This window comes from Mustela putorius, unplaced genomic scaffold, assembly GCF_011764305.1.
Source record: "Mustela putorius furo isolate JIRA1106 unplaced genomic scaffold, ASM1176430v1.1 tig00003836_pilon_pilon_pilon, whole genome shotgun sequence".
Classification (NCBI taxonomy): domain Eukaryota; kingdom Metazoa; phylum Chordata; class Mammalia; order Carnivora; family Mustelidae; genus Mustela; species Mustela putorius.
In genome coordinates, this window is record NW_025421989.1 from 25,013,848 (window position 1) to 25,027,764 (window position 13,917).

Consider the following 13,917-nt stretch of genomic DNA (forward strand, 5'->3'; position numbering starts at 1 on the left):
CCAGTTTCCCTAGCACCTTTTATTAAAAATATTATCCTTTCCCAATGATTATTCTTGGCCCCCTTGTCAAATACTAGTTTTCTGTATATGCATGGGTATATTTTGGTACTCTTAGTTTTGTCCTAATGGTCTGTGTATCTGTATTTATGCTACCACCATACTGCTTTCTCTTACATAATTTTGTAGTATAGTTTGCATTCAGAAAGTATGATGCCTCCAGCTAGGCTCCTCTCTTTCAAGATTACTTTTGCTATTCAGGGTCTTTTTTTTTAGTTTCAGAGGTAGAGTTTAGTGATTCATCAGTTGCATATAACATGCAGTGCTCATTACATCAAGTCCCCTCCTTAATGCCCATCACCCAATTACCCCATTCCCCCACCCACCTCCCCTCCAGCAACCCTCAGTTTGTTTCAGAGAGTTAAGAGCCTCTTAGGGTTTTTCTCCCCTTCTGATTTTGTCTTCTTTTATTTTCCCTCCCTTCTCCTATGTTCATGTGTTTTGTTTCTTAAATTCCACGTATGAGTGAAATCATATGATATTTGTCCTTCTCTGACTGACTTATGTCACTTAGCATAATACCCTCTGGTTCTACCCATGTCATGGCAAATGATAAGATGTCAGTCTTTTTGATGGCTGAGAAATATGCCATTATATATCTGTGTGTATATATGTGTGTATATATATATACCACATCTTCTTTATCCATTCATCTGTCAATGGACAGACATCTGGGCTTTTTCCATAGTTTGGCTATTGTGGACAATGCTGCTATAAACATTGGGGTTTATGCCCTTTCAAATCACTTTGGGTAAATACATAGTAATACAATTGCTGGGTCATAAGGTAGCTCTATTTTTAACTTTTTGAAAAACCTCCATACTATTTTCCAGAGTGGCTGTACCAGTTTGCACTCCCACCAACAGTGTAAGAGGGTTCCCCTTTCCCCACATCCTCACCAATATCTATTGTTTTCTGACTTGTTAATTTTAGTATTCAGGGTCTTTTTTAGTTCCATATGAATTTTAGGATGGTTTCTTCTATATCTCTGAAAAATGTCCTTGGAATTTTGATAGAGGTTATATTGAATCTATAGGTGGCTTTGAGTAGTATGGAAATTTTAGTAATATTAATTATTCTGACCCATGAGCATGGGATGCCTTTTCATTTATGTCTTCAGTTTCTTTAATTAATGTCTTCTAGTTTTCAATGTATAGATCTTTTACCTCTTATTTAAATTTATTCCTCAGTATTTTATTATTTTTTTATTTTTGACACTATTGTAAATGGAATTATTTTCTTTTTTTTTCCAAATGGATTATTTGTTGTTATTGTATAAAAATGCTACAGATTTTTATATGTTGGCTTTGTATCCTGAAACTTTATTGAGTTTGTTGAGTAGCTCTAACAGATGTTTGGTGGAATCTTTAGGTTTTATTATATGTGAAATCATGTCATCTGCAAAGAAAAAAATTTACTTCTTTCTTTCCTACTTAAGTGCCTTTTATTTGTTTGCTTAATCGCTGTAGCTAGAACTGCCATTATTGTGTTGAATGGGAGTGGAGAGAGTGGGCACCCTTACCTTGTTTTTTTTTTTTTTTTTTTTTTTTTTTACACCTTGTTCTTGAATTTAGAAGGAAATCCTGCAGCTTTCATTGAGTATAATCTTAGCTGTGGGTTTGTCATATATGGCCTTTATTATGTTGAGGTATGGTTCTTCTGCACACAATTTCTGAGAACTGTTATAATGAAATTATAAATTTTTGTCAAACTAATTTTTTAATCTATTTATAAGATTTTATGATTTGTGTCCATGATCCTATTAATGTGGAATGTCATGCTTATTGATTTGCATATGTTGCTCTATCCTTGCATCCCAGGAATAAATCTCACTGACCATGCCGTATTATCCTTTTAATGTGCTACTTAATTTGGTTTGCTAGTATTTTGTTGAGAATTTTTGTATCTATATTCATAAGAAGTATTGGCTTGGAGTACTTGGGTGGCTCAGTTGGTTAAATGTCTTCCCTCGGCTTAGGTCATGATCCCAGGGTCCTGGGACCGAGCCCCACATCAAGTTCCTTGTTCAGCGAGGGGCCTGCTTCTCCCTCTCTCTGCCTGCTGCTTCCCCTGAAGGTTTGGCATTATTTCTTCTTTAAATATTTGGTAGAATTCACCAGAGAAACCATCTGGGCATAGGCTTGTCTTTGTTGACAGTTTTTTGATTAATGCTCTAATTTCCGTAGTTATTGGTCTGTTCAGATTTTCTATTTCTTCACAGTTCAGTCTTAGAAAGTTATTTGTTTCTAGGAGTTTCTGTGTTTCTTCTAGGTTATCTAATTTGTTGGCATATAATTGTTCATAGTAGCCTCTTATGATCCTTTGTATTTCTGTGGTGCCAGTTGTTATGTTGCCTCTCTGATTTATAATTGTGTTTATTTAATTTTTCTTGCTTTCTCGGTTAGTCTAGCTAAAGGTTGTCAATTTTGTTTATCTTTTTAAAAACCCAACTTTTGGGGGCACCTGGGTGGCTCAGTGGGTTAAGTCTCTGCCTTTGGCTCAGGTCGTGATCCCAGGGTGCTGGGATCAAGCCCCGCATCAGGCTCTCTGCTCAGTGGGGAACCTGCTTCCTCCCCTCTCTCTGCCTGCCTCTCTGCCTAATTGTGATCTCTCTCTCTGTCCAGTAAATAAATAAAAAATCTTTTAAAAAATAAAAAATAAAAAAATAAAAACCCAACTTTTCATGTTTTGATTTTTTTCTATTATCTCTGTATTCTACATTTCATTTATTTCTGTTCAATCTTTATTATTTCTGTCTTCTACTAACTTGGGGCTCAGATTATCTTTCTTTTTCTAATTCCTTGAGGTATATTTATTTGAGATCTTTCTTTTCTATCAGATTTGGGCATCTATCACTATAAATTTTTCTCTTGGAACTGCTTTGTTTCATCTCAATTTTCATTGTGTTGTGTTTCCATTTTTGTTTCTCTCAAGATGTTTCCTGATTTCTCATTTGCTTTCGTTTTTGACCCATCACTTGTTCAAGAGTGTGTCATGTAATATCCACATATTTGTAAATCTTTCCATAGTGTCCCAAACCACTGTGGTCAGAAAAAGAAAACTAATAATGATTTTGTTGTCCAACATACCATCTATCCTAACGAATGTTCATTCATGCTTGAGAAGAACGTGTGTTTTGCTACTTTTCCCTGGATGTTCTGTACATGTCTGTTAGGTTGATTTGGTCTATAGTATTCTTGTTTTTTAATGTTTTATTAGTCACCATACAGTACATTAGTTTTTATTGTAGTGTTCCAAGATTCGTTGTTTACGTATAACACCCAGTGCTCCATGCATTTACTTATAACACATACATGCCCTCCTTGATACCTATCACTGGGCCAACATATCCCCCACCCCCTTCCCCTCTAAAACACTCAGTTTCTTGGAGTCCACAATCTCTCATAGTTCATCTCCTCCTCTGATTTATGCCCCCTTCACTTCTCCCTTCCTTCTTCTAATGTCCTCCATGCTATTCCTTATGTTCCACAAGTAAGTGAAACCATATGATAATTGACTTTCTCTGCTTGACTTATTTCACTCAGCATAATCTCCTCCAGTCCCATCCATGTTAATGCAAAAGTTGGATTGTCATCCTTTCTACATTGGGGTGCATATGGCCCTTCCTTTCACTATGTCTCTATCTTTGTCATGAGTACCCAGTAGTGCAATTACTGGGTCATAGGGTACCTCTGTTTTTAATTTTTTGAAGAACCTCCACACTGTTTTCCAAAGTGGCTGCACCAACTTGCATTCCTACTAACAGTGTAAGAGGGTTCCCCTTTCTCCACATCCTCTCCAACATTTGTTGTTTCTTGCCTTGTTAATATTTGCCATTCTAACTGGTGTAAGGTAATATTCTTTAAATCTACTCTTCCTTTTCAATTTTTTTTTATCTCAATGATCTATCTAGTATTGAAAGTGGATCTAGTATCTATTAGTGTAGTAAATCTAGTATTGTAACATGCTAATATCATTATATTTTTCTCTATTTTCCCCTCAGTTCTGTTAATATTTGCACATTTAGGTACTCCTGTATTGGGAGCACATCTATTTACAGTTGTTATATCCACTTGATGAATTGACCCCTTTATCATGAATAATATAGAGAGAGCTTCTTTGTCCCTTGTGACCAATTTTCACTGCAAATCTATTGTATGTGATATAAATATAGCCACTCCTATTTTCTTTAAGTTGCCACCTGCAGGAATATCTTTTTCCATTCTTTCACTTTCAGCCTATGTGTGTCTTTAAAGATAAAGTGAATCTCTTGTAAGCAGCATATTGTTGAATCTTAGTTTTTGATCTCATCAGCCACTCTTTGTTGTTTGGAAAATTTAGTTCATTTGCGTTTGAAGAGCTTATTGAGGGGGCACCTGGGTGGCTCAGTCATTAAGTGTCTGCCTTCTGCTCAGGTCATAATCCCATTGTTGTGGGATCGAGCCCCCATGTGGCTCCCCTGGGAAGCCCCGCTTCTCCCTCTCCTACTCGCCCTGCTTGTGTTTCCTCTCTCACTGTGTCTCTCCCTGTCAAATAAATAAACAAAATCTTACAAAAGAAAAGTGATTATTGATAGGTACGTATGTACTATTGTCACTTCGTTTGTTATTTTCTGTTTGTTGTTTTTTTTTTTGCTTTTTTTTCCCTTTTTCCCCTTCTTCCTCTCTTCTTGTCCTCCTTTGTGATTTTTTTTTTGACTTGTATACTTTAATATCCTTCTCTTTAACCTCTGTGTGTTTATTATAGGTTTCTTCTTTGTGGATACCATGAGGTTTACATGAAACATCTAATAGATATAAAAGACTATATTAAGTTGATGAAACTTACCTTCAATTGCATAAAGAATTCTATAGTTTTACTTCCCTCTTCCCACAATTTATGCAATTGTCATAATTTACATCTTTTTATATTGTGTATCCATTAAGATATTATTGTAGCTGTAGTTATTATTTTTAATTTTAATTTATTCCAGTGTAGTTAACATACAGTGTTATATTAGTTTCAGGTATACAGTATCCTGGTTCAAAAATTCTATACGTCACTCAGTGCTCATCATAAGTGTATTCTTTAATCCCTATCACCTAGTTCACCCATTCCCCCACTCACCATCCCTCTGGTAACCATCAACTTGTTCTCTATAGTTAAGAGCCTATTTCTTGGTTTGTCTCTCTTCTCTCTCTTTTCTTTTCCCTTTGTTCATTTGTTTTGTTTCTTAACAAAATATGAGAGTATTTGTCTTTCTCTGACTTATTTCACTTAACATTATATTCTCTAGCTCCATCCATGTGTTGCAAATGACAAGATTTCATTCTTTTTTTATGGCTAAAGGATAGTCCATTATATATACATACATGTTTTCTTTATCTGTTCATCTATCGATGGACACTTGAGCTGCTTCCATAATTTCATTATTGTAAATAATGCTGCAGTAAATGTAGAGGTGCATATATCCTTTCAAATTAGTGTTTCTGGGTTCTTTGGGTAAATACACAGTAGTGTAATTACTGGATCATAGGGTAGTTCTATCTATACATTTTTTAGGAACCTCCATACTGTTTTCCACAATGGCTGCACAATTCCACATTCCCACCAACAGTGCACGAGGGTTCCTTCTTCTCCACTTCTTCCCCGACACTTGTTGTTTCTTGTGTTGTTGATTTTAGCCATTCTGATAGGTGTGAGGTGATATCTCATCATGTTGTTGATTTGCATTTCCTTGTTGATGAGTGATGTTGTACATCTTGTCATATGCTGATGGCCATAAGTGTGTCTTCTTCAGTAGTGTGTCACACTTCATAAGTGTGTCTGTTCACGTCTTCTGCTCATATTTTAATTGGATTATTTGTTTTGGTGGGTGTTGAGCTGTATAAGTTCTTTATGTATTTTGTATACCAACCCTCTATTAGATATGTCATTTGTAAATATCTTCTTGCACTCACTATAGTTTGTCTTTTAGTTTTATTGCTTGTTTTCAATCAATAGGTTATAGGTGGTCTTTTCATTTTATTGATTGTTTTCTCTTCTGTGAAGAAGCCATTTATTTTAATGACCCAATAGTGTATTTTTGCTTTTATTTCCCTTGCCTCAGGAGACCTATGTAGAAGAATGTTGCTACAGCTTAATCAGTCAAATTCTTGCATGTTCTCTCTAACCAGGATTTTTATGGTTTCAGATCTCACATTTAGCTCTTTAATCCATTTTGAATTTATTATTGTGTATGGTGTAAGAAAGTTATCCAGTTTCATTCTTTTGCATGTAGCTGTCCAGTTTTTCTAGCACCATTTGTTGAAAAGATTGTCTTTTTCCCATTGCACATTCTTGCCTCTTTTGTCAAAGATTGATTGATCATATAATGGGATTGTTTCTAGGCTTTTTATCCTGTTCATTGATCTATGTGTCTATTTTTGTGTAAGTACCATAGTGTTTTAATTACTACAGCTTTGTAGTGTAACTTAATATCTGGAATTGTAATACCTTCAGCTTCTGTTTCTTTTTCAAGATTCTTTTGGCTATTTGGCAGCATTTTGTGGTTCCATTCGAGTTTTAAGATAATTTTTCTATTGCATTTCTATACACCAGTAATGAAGCAACAGAAACAGAATTTTTTTTTTTTAAGATTTTATTTATTTGTCAGAGAGAGCGAGCGAGGGCGAGCACAGGCAGACAGAGTGGAAGGCAGAGTCAGACGGAGAAGCAGGCTCCCTGCGGAGCAAGGAGCCCGATATGGGACTCGATCCCAGGACGCTGGGATCATGACCTGAGCCGAAGGCAGCTGCCTAACCAACTGAGCCACCCAGGCGTCCCAGAAAGAGAAATTAAGAAAGCAGTCCCACTTACTACTACATCAAAAATATTAAAATACCTAGGAATAAACTTAACCAAGGAGGTGAAAGACTTGTACTCTGAAAACAATAAAAGATTGATGAAAGAAGTTAAAAACAACACAAACAAATAGGAAGACCTTCTATGCTCATGGGCTGAAAGAACAAATATTGATAAAATGTCCACATTACCCAATGCAATCTATAGAATTAATGTAATCTCCACAAAATACCAATAGTTAGGGGTGCATGGGTGGCTCAGTGGGTTAAATCCTCTGCTTTTGGTTCAGGTCACGATCCCAGGATCCTGGGATCGAGCCCCACATCCAGCCCACATCAAGCCCTGCCTTGTGCTCTCTGTTCATCAGGGAGCCTGCTTCCGCCTCGCTCTTTCTCTGCCTGCCTCTCCGCCTATTTGTGATCTCTGTCTGTCAAATAAATAAATAAAACCTTTTTTTAAAAAAATACCAATAGTAATTATCACAGAACTAACACAAATAATTGTAGTTATTTTTAATACTATTTTTGTGGACTTTTATACTAGAGATAGAAGTATTAGGGTATTCTGAATTTGATGATATATTTATCTTTACCATTGAGTTTTATATTTTTATGTTTTCATGTTTTTATTTAATGTCCTTTCATTTCAACTTGAAAATTTTCCTTTAACATCTTTTTTTTTCTTTTTTTCTGCTTTAGCATTTCTTGTAAGGCAGATCTAGTGGTGATAAACTCCCTTAGCTATTGTTTGTCTAGGAATGAGTTAATTTCTTCTTAATTTTGAAGGACTTCTTTTCTGAGTATAGTATTCTTATATTCTTGGTTGACATTTTTTTTTCATCACTGTGAATGTTTTATCCCATTCCCTCCTGGCCTGCAAGATTTTTATAGTTGAGTTTCTATGGTTTGTTTAAGATGATTATTTTGAGTTCTCTGTCAAACAAACTGTAGACCTCCATTTCTTTGGGGCTGGTTACTGGAACTTCATTAGTTTCCTTTGGTATTATAATGTTTGCCTGATTCTTCATGATCTGTGTACCTTTGCACTGATGTCTGTACATTTGAAGGAACAAACACCTCTTGTAGTCTTCATAGAACGATTTCAGCAGGTAAAATCCTTCTGTCTGTTCCCAATGGGATTACGTACAGAGTTGCAGTCATTCTGGGTTTGAGCCAGTTGTGCAGCTATTTCTGGGTCTGTAGTGAGGTCCATGTTTGGCAGGCTTGTTACCAGGGGCTCATATGGGCAAGGATCTCCTCTGGTACCTGGGTCTATTGACCTACCTCTAGTACCTTGCTCAGTAGGATAGTGCCTGTATAATTGTACATTTCAGGGTCCACAGTTGGGTCTTTAGTCAGTGGGCTTTCACCAGGTATGTGGATAGATATGGCCCAAACCAGGTTCCTGGGAAAGCGTCTGTCTGATCACTGTGTGGGACCCTGGGTGGGCAGGACTTGCTCTGGACCATGGCAGAAGGGATTTAGACACAGATGTCTTATTTTTGGCCATTTTGCTGACATCATTCCCATTTGTCATTTTTTGTTGAATATTGCAATCAGAATCACTTGAAAGTCATGGGAAGAGTAAACCAATGGCTATGTTCGAATTTGTGCAAACTATTGCAAAGAGCATGTACACCAGCTGTTTTCTATCTCTTCAGTGAACAGAATTATAGTTGAGGGTTTAAAGTACAGAAAATAAAATTTAGAGAATAAAGTTTAGAATAAGAAATATACTCTTGGGGTGCCTGGGTGGCTCGGTGGGCTACACCTCTGCCTTTGGCTCAGGTCATGATCTCAGAGTCCTGGGATGGAGCCCCGCATCTGGCTCTCTGCTCAGCGGGAAGCCTGCTTCTCCCCTCTCTCTGCCTTCCTCTCTGCCTACTTGTGATCCCTCTCTTTCTCAAATAAATAAATAAATAAAATCTTTTTAAAAAGTACAAAAAAAATAAATATACTCTTGTACTACCCTGTTATGATTAACCACCTTTAAGCTGTTTATAAACTTAAGTTGAACTGAAAAGATCACAGACTTATTCTTTAAAAACCTTAGCATAGTTCTGTTTTTTCTATGGTTATAAAAATGTCAATTTTCAGAGTTTCTCCAGTCATATAAAACTCAGACATTAAGATATTAAGTCAATATATGTTCTTATAAATATTAAACCAATATAAGTACTTACAGATATTAAACAAAATTAAAGAGATGTTACCCAAGATCCATATTTATCTGAGAATTGAGAAAATAGAAGAAAGTTTGGATATATGATCTTTGAGTCAGAGAACATTGCTGAATTTAGTATGGTATCTGGCATGATGTTTGCAGTCTGATAGCTTTTAAATCAGGAGTTTCCTTCTGGTAGTAAATAAATGCCTAGCCCATTACTGCTCTGACAGAGACCCTGGGGAAAGAGAGGAATTAGATATCAATCAAGTGTTCCATTGATTTGAGGCTGCTGCCGCAGATGCTCACAAGGGGCTTTTGAGCCACATTTACTACCAAGATAATCTGCATGTGAGCAACTTCTTTTTATCGAAGAGATATCAGCTTAACTACTTCTATAAATTTGTCCAGATGATATAAAAACTGACTGAGGCCTTAGCACCAATTCCTGAGGTTCATTTAAGCTTAATATAGTTAATGTATACATTACTCTAGGCAAGAATCTACTTCCTTTTTGGTGAAAGTGTGGATTGTTTAGAGTATATCCCCTGTAAGTATCAGCACCACTTATCATGGATCTGACACTGCAGTGATTAGTTTTGTCATTCTCTGGCCAATTAACCAGCAGCTGCAGGCAGTTCTTTCATGCCCTTGAGCCCTCAGGATGCCTATACCCTATCCTAGAGCAGAGTTTCTCGAAGTGTAGTCCCTGAACCAGCAGTAGCTTTACCCGAGACCTTGTTATAGATGCAAATTGTTGGAGGTCATAGGTGTGCAGTTGGTTAAGTGTCTGACTCTGGATTTCGTCTCAGGTCATGATCTTGGGGTCATGAGATTAAACCTAGGTAGAGCTCCGTGCTCAGCTCAGAGTCTGCTTAAGAATCTCTCTCCCCCTCCCTCTGCCTCTCCTGCTTGGGTACATACACACACACACACACACTCTCTCTCTCTCTCTCTCTCTCTCTAAGAAACAAATCTTTTAAAAATGCAAATTCAAAAACTTACTCTAGAACTATTGAATGGAACACTATGGAGGTAGGGCCCAGCAATCTATATTTCAGCAATCCCTCCAAATTGTTGTCATTCATGCTCAAGTCTGAAACCACTTTTTCAAAGGAGTTTATAAGGTCTGTAAGGTCTTCCCTTGACTCATAGTGAGAAACTATAGTTCAAGACTCTTCCAAAGGAAACGTGATAAATACTGACCCCATAGCTTCTAGTAATTCCTTGAGGAGTCCAGGCAGCATGAAGTGTATATCTCCAAAGACATTTCTCCTAGAAAATAATCCCAGGTCTTGAGAAAATCCCCACACTGGCTGTAAAACACAAGTCGTGTGATATGCAAATGAAAGATTATCCATTTATTTAATCAACAAATCTGATCATCTACAAGCTCTGGTGAGATATCTGAGTCAAGGATATTGTGGTCAAATAAAAAAGATAAGATGTGAGCACAATAATACCATACATGGGAAAAGAGATTATGTCCAAGTCAAAGATAGCAGACTCAAAATCAAAAGAAATCAATGAAACAGATCTACCTGCTGGCTTTTTGACAATGAGTAAACATTATTATTTTCCAGGATACCATAAATATAATCAGTGGTGAGATTTGGAAAGATAAATTTTACAGCTCCATGTGGAATGGGCCAGAAGTGGAAAGAAACAGAGAGGAAGACCTACTAAAACAGACTTATATAACAGCTAAGAAAGGAGTAGGGCCTGACCCAGGATGGAAGTAGAATCCAAAGGACTTTTACCAGTGAATGCCTATGAGATTATCAGTAATTAAAAAGGATAAGTGGAACATATATTTGACATTTGGAGACTAAAGAAGTGAGATTATAATGCTATTAAAGTGGAATAAAAGGTGAAGAACAGAGCTTGAGATGGAAAGCTTGTTATGTTGTGAGAAGGTTGAATATGAGGTGCACACTGAGCATCCAAATTAAGGGGCCCAGGTTACAGGTAAAAGAGGGATATGGGTGGTAGTTCATGAGAAGGAAGACAGGACTGCACATCTAAATCAGGGGGTTAGCTATGTAGAAGTGATTATTAATGTCATGGGAGAAGAGGAGATTTTTAAGGGAAAGTGGGCTGAGAGAAAAGTGAAGCAGGCACAGAAAATATCTTGAGAAATAAAGCATTTGAGTTGGAAGAGAGACCTCCACGGAAGAGGCAGAGGAACAGACAGTGTCATGTAAGCAATGGTGATATCAGGCTGAAACTTACCAGTATTAGTAGGTCAGTTGTTTGCATCTCTTCTGAGTCATATGTGCTCTGTTCTTATTGGTGTTCATATTGATCTGCTTTTCAAATATTTTAAGCTTAGAGAAGACAAAGGTCTAAGAATGAGGATCTGGCTATTACACTTCCCAGATCTGGGCAAACTTCAACATGTTATAGTACTGTGTAGCAAACAGGGAGAAAACAACTTCCAAGAAAGAAAATAGTATATGCATGAAATCATTCTACAATCCACTCCGTTTTAAGGAGTCCTCCCTTTGGTCCATGACCCCTATAACAGTCTTAGCAACATGTTTGTCCCCTAGAAATAAACTGTTGACTTGTCTACATCTCCTACTAGACTGGTAGCTACTGACGGATATTGTAAAGGAAGTCTTATATCTCAGATATGGCATGTGGGAATATCTAATGAATGGACACTTTAATTAAATATTAACTGGTCTTACATCCTAGCTTTATTATGTACTATTTTCTATGATTTCTTATTCAACTAAAGTGTTTACATCAACAAAATTGTACCACTGTTGACTGCTGGCATATTTGCATGACCTGCTGTAGCAAATGCAATTATCGTTTTTGGTGAAAATCGAATTTTATTTATAAAATAAAATAAAATATTTTTTTTATAAAATAGCTTTTTATTTATAAAAAGCTATTTCCTGGTTAAAGAATAAGGAATATAGCAAATATCAGAGTATGGCATGTTTGGGATGATTCCTATTTTTCTATACCTTTTTTTTTTTTTTTTTTTAATCTGAAACCTGTTTAAAAAAAAATCTACTGGGCGCCTGGGTGGCTCAGTGGGTTTTAAAGCCTCTGCCTTCGGCTCAGGTCATGATCTCAGGGTCCTGGGATCGAGCCCCCCCACCACCAGTCGGGCTTCCTGCTCAGCGGGGAGCCTGCTCCCCCCCCCCCCGCCCCTGCATCCCCCACTTGCCTCTCTGCCTGTTTGTGATCTCTGTCGGTCAGATAAATAAATAAAATCTTAAAAAAAAATCTACTATACCTAAAGGTTTTCTTTCAGACAGCCTATAACAGAGTTGTTAGTTTTTCTTTTTTTTTTTAGATCTGAATTTGAATTCTTTTTTTGTTTTCTTTTTTTTAGTTGTTAGTTTATTGTATACCTATGTTAACTTCAGATAGAGTTAACAGTTTTCTGAGTTTGCCCTAACAAGTTTTAACTGTAGAATAACTTGTAGAAGACTGGGGACTATCAGACTACTAAAATGAACACACCTATATGGATCTCTGATAGTGAACTCTAGTGTCCCCAGGTCAAAGGGAGTTCCCCAAAGCCACCCAGAGCACAATTAAGGACATCCCTCTATTTCTGATGTTTTAATAACTCCAAAGTTTTAAATGTTCTGTGCCAAATACAAAGCTCATTTTGTTCTGAAATTTAGGGATGTTTCAATTCAACTTGATCTGATAATTCAGTAATACACCGACAATCATCCGGGAAGTACAAAAGAGGGCGAAGGATTGATATTTGGTAAACTCTGTATATTGGTAGCATTTAGATTTGAGGTGAATTATGAATCCTGATATCTCATTCCGTAAAGGCAATGGATGAATGAGAGACTATCCAGAAGATACATGACTTATTTTAATGAGAAACACAAATAGGAAATTTGGGATGCTTAATGTTAAAAAAAATTAAGGTCAAGATAATGCATGACAGCAGTCATCAAATATTTGAAGAGTTTCCATGTAAAAAGGGGAAGGAAGAAGGAAAGAAATAGATTTTATTTTACTTTTTTAAAGACTTTATTTATTTATTTGACAGACAGAGATCACTAGTACACAGAAAGGCAGGCAGAGAGAGAGGAGGAAGCAGGTTCCCTGCCGAGCAGAGAGCCTTACATGGGGCTCCATCCCAGGACCCTGGGATCATGACCCGAGCCGAAGGCAGAGGCTTTAACCCACTGAGCCACCCAGGCGCCCCAGAAACAGATTTTAGAACAAAGTTTCATTCATTTATTTTGTAATGTTTTATTCTCATGGTCAAACTGATAAACATAATAAAAAATACTGGCAGTATTTTACATGTGAGATAAATGAAGATCAACAAAACAATACGGTTTTCTAAAATAATTCAGTGGAATAATATTCTAAGTCCCCAAATCCAAGAACTGGTTCCCAGTAGATAACTAATTATTCCACGCTTGATTTTATTTTCTCCCCAGCAGAGTCTGGTGATGGGTATTAAGGAGGGCACGTATTGCATGGAGCACTGGCTATTGTACATAAACAGTGAATCTTGGAACACTGCATCAAAAACTAATGATGTATTTTATGGTGACTAACATAACACAATAAAAAAAAAATTTAAAAAATCAGTACAGTGCCCACAATCAAAATACCATTCCTCTGTGGTCAAGCCAGGTGCACTTTCTTTTTTCTTTTCAACAAAGTTAAATGGCCAAGGACAGGATTAGTTGAATGTACAGTTACTTAGAGTAAGAGCATACTATCGAACCAACTGCCTTTTATAAGCAGTCAAGATTCTCTATGACCTATACATCAAAAATGTTAAAAGTTAACATTCCATTGCTCTTTTTGTTCATTTTCTTACTACTGTCTTTACAACAACAAAACCAACACATAAAAATACCTCCAAATGAATTC

The 13,917-nt window shown here is 36.7% G+C and overlaps 1 protein-coding gene across 1 annotated transcript in view; it reads left to right on the top strand.

The window, feature by feature from the left end:
* Positions 1–13,917, top strand: part of IL1RAPL1 (interleukin 1 receptor accessory protein like 1) — a 1,495,797-nt gene that overhangs the window by 1,468,669 nt on the left and 13,211 nt on the right. The window lies entirely within an intron of this gene.